Source organism: Branchiostoma floridae, chromosome 15 (genome assembly GCF_000003815.2).
Source record: "Branchiostoma floridae strain S238N-H82 chromosome 15, Bfl_VNyyK, whole genome shotgun sequence".
In the NCBI taxonomy this organism is placed as follows: domain Eukaryota; kingdom Metazoa; phylum Chordata; class Leptocardii; order Amphioxiformes; family Branchiostomatidae; genus Branchiostoma; species Branchiostoma floridae.
Window position 1 is genome coordinate 10,624,560 of NC_049993.1, and position 4,111 is coordinate 10,628,670.

Consider the following 4,111-nt stretch of genomic DNA (forward strand, 5'->3'; position numbering starts at 1 on the left):
CAAGCCTGTACATGTCCCAGTGCTCACATACTCATAGATCTTGCCATGGACAGATTCTGTTATGTAAAACTTACAGCCTAATGATTGCTGAACTATTAAGCCTGGTCATGTATGCACGTCGACCAATGATGATGATTATGATAATGCTATTCATGCAGATTTTGTTCACAAAGCTTGGTGAAACACAGTACGGGAAGATACAGTAACTTATGTTACTTGACACAACACAGCACATGCACAATAAAATCCAAACTTCAGCAACTTCATTCTTGTCTCTTTTGTATGTGTGACTTGTTAATCAAAAGTTCAAGTATACATGTAAGTGGAGAATGAAGTAATGAGCGATTGTATTAAGTAAGAATAGAATGGGTATAAAAGGGAGCAGGAATGTGCCACAAAGACATACTTCGTTAAAGCTAAGTTTTGAGTGTCATCTTCCAGAAGACCACATTATTCAGGTTTCTGCCAACAGTAGAATTTCTGCCATCCAGTCTTAGATGTTAGACTATTCCGTCATTTCCCAGTGGAGGCTTGACGAACGCACAAAGTGGGAAAATTTTAAGGAAAATACTAAGCAACAGGAAGCACAACCACCAACTGACTTTGGTCATGTGTATCATTCTTATTGGTCTAATACAAACTACAGACGTTCCTTTTTAACCACCCATGACAAGCCCTCCGGTGAATGTCTTAGAAGTGGCAAGTACAGGACTTAACGTATCCTTGATTGGTGAACTGAACTTGATTGGTTCCTGATAGGTAGGCAGTCAAAACTACAAAGAACTGAAATGAGAGCCCCATTTCGTTTCCAAAGCCCCTTTTAGTTTTACTTTTAGTATATTCCAAATCCACTCTGACATTCAATAGTGACAAAAATCGTGTGCGTCTCTCTCTCCCTCCCTCTCTCTTTTGTGACGAGTTTATATACATGTATACGAGGGCTGATCAGTACTCTCCAAGCAGAGGTTGAGTTGAGCGACTCAACCTCTGCTTGGAGAGCAGATGATCAGTAAGTTAGAGGGTAAGTTCTCAACCTCACCCAGAAATACTGGCCACAACTCAGATGTCGAAGCATAGATGTCAAGTACGGAGAGCTTGAAGGACGGCAATGATTTGAAATTTGGGGGAAATTGGTAAAAGGCTTCATACTACGAAACACTGTGCCTCGAAATTTGAGTTATGCTTATTATTTCTGGGTGAGGCCGAGAATTTATTGATTACCCCCCGTATCTCCAGGACAAATGTGTCTGATGATGTTTTGTGACTAAATGCTAGTTTACTATATAAGCGGATGAAACATAAATTAAAATGCCAAAGTTGTTGTAGGAAATTGGATCAGGTCTCCAAGCAGATAAGAGCGCGCAAGGTACTCCGTGTGCCGCCCAGGCTTCTCTGGCAGTCTCACATCCCATATCAACAAACGAACAGTTGAATAAAGGCTAAGGCTTTCAGTGGAAATCGGATAATCTCCAAATATATTCGTTAACTAATCATAACGCACAAGGTATGATGTATACATGAATGTAGGTGGCGCTTCGACGGGCAGACATGGCGTTAACTGGGCTCCTCACGCAGTGTTTGAAAATCGACCCTTTTATGCTATTTGGTGTCTTATAATGGTATTCAAGATATGCGTTATGATGTCTGGACCTACGTTGGAAGGTTTTCACTGGCATGAAGCCTAATTTCATGTATATTTTCACATCATAAAGGTTGGGACTATATACCCTATGAGAGCCTCGTCTGCAGTACCGCTCCCGGCCGCGTCCTGAAAAGTGGCTAAGACGTCCGCCAAATTGCCAAATTTCCCTCTTTTCGCGAATGGGGAAATGGCGAAAGGCTCATAAAGGGTTTTCACTTTTTGTGCTTGTATAACTTTGTTTTCTAAGATGTGACCATTTGAAATCATTGATGTCAGCTTTTAAGACATTTCACAAACAAAACCGGGGCGTAATAGATCAAAAGTGACGCGTTTCCCAAACAATCTACCAGTAAAGATGGTCGAGTATGCATGTGAATTGTCGTGTTCTGAAGGGCTACCACGGTCATTTGTGGTAAGACATACACTGGACAAATACAACTGACAGTGTGTTTTTCTTCGTTTGTCAATAGATCAAATCCTCATTTCAAACTACTGAAAGGTGTGTGGACTCGTGCAATATAACCTCGAGCGCCGGAGGAGTAATTTTGTTGTTCTTTGGTGGGCTCTGGGCTGAAAGAACAAGAGTGGAGAAAAAGTAGCTTTAGGCTGAATATGATAAGAGGGAATAGGACGGAAATTAATTAGGCTTAGCTGAACCACCTTGATACCGGAAATTAATCATACATAAACCTTTCTAGCTATAGACTAAATCAAAGCTATTTTTAGGGTTATCAAGAACGGTTGAACATTGAGATCTTTACGGTACTTTTATCACATTTCAGTGTCACTAATTTTCCATACATAGCTCTATAATCGGTTCACATATCATTTCATGTCGCTTAGAATATCAACAAAAGGGTTTCCTACCACTCAATCATATTCAATTCACTGGAAACATTTTCCATTCTTTCAAACAAACAGTTCAATATTAATACATAATATAGACAGCACAGCAGCTCCGTGGCCTGGACACGGTGATCTAAAAATCATAGACACTACAATGCCAACGTAAGCTTTATTCAAGTCTTATGGCATCTCTATCAGGCCATGTAAAGACTCTGTCCTTATATTTCCAACGTCTGTTTCATTCATATTATTCGAAATCCTATGATAAGTGTAGTTTTCATTCCACTCATCAATGACTCCATCAGAATGCGTCAGACTCGGCGTATGACGTATGTAATGGATGTCTCCATTCACTTCGGAAGTTCCTCTGGTACGAGATCACCGTGCTCATGTCATTCTAACACCAAAACGAGCAAAATTCAACGGAAAATGATACATGGCCATGCCAACGTGCAGTACTAGTATTGTTACATTGACCTGCACTTTGGATATGAATCGCTAGAGGCCATTATTGCACGGTGAATAATAGCGTTCTGCACTTAGACAGAAATGTTTGCTTGCATTTTGAAGGAATCTAGTACACTGGGTGGATGTGTTTGCTGTGTTTAGATTGTATACCTGTTCAGTCCATGGACAGGTATATTTGCTCATATTTCGATGGTTTTCAGCACCAAGGACAGGCGTGCTTGTCGGTATTTTGGGCTGCATTCAGCACCAAGGACAGGTATTTTTACCTGCATGCGGCTGCAGCTATACATAAATGTTAACTATGTATTTCTGAGCGGTCTAGCAGCGACCTCCAGCGGTTGAATTACAAAGCACAGTGTCTAACCTTCCTATGCGCATTAATATGACTAGTAGATAGATTGAGTACAACCCTGATCATACGATCTAATGCCGACTAATCATAGCAACACACAGTAAAGCTCGCGCCTCGCTAACTTTCACGTTTAAGTGTTAACAAAAAAGTGTACAACTGACGGTAATTATACAGCAGCAAAGTAAATAGCTTCAAATTTGCGGTTGCACTAATTTTCACCGCGGATAAGCACTGTGCTGTGCGGTCCAGCTGTGATGTGGGTGCTGATTGGCTATGCCAGTGTACATACAGGATAACTTATCATCAATATACCACAGATCAAACGATGGTACAGAGTGATTGGTCAACATCAAACGATGGTATAAGCTGATTGGCCAACGGATAAAAAATTGGTGAAACAATGCGCCGCTACTAAAACACTGTGGTAAACTCACATTACGATTTAAAAGCCGACTTATCATGCCACCACACAATTGAGCTCACGCCTCGCTGGCTTAAACGTTAAAGTGTTTACAAATGGTGTAGAAATGGCGGTAATTATACAGCAGCAAAGTAAATAGCTTCAACATTGCGGTAGCACTAATTTGTACCGCGGATATGTACTGTGATGTGCGGTCCAGCTGTGATGTGGATGCTGATTGGCTTTGTCAATGTACATACCGGATAACTTATCATCAATATTACTACAGATCAAACGATAGTACAGACTGATTGGTCAACATCAAACGATAGTATATGCTGATTGGCCAACGGAGAAAAGTTGATAAAACAATGCGCAGCTACTAAAACACTGTGGTAAACTC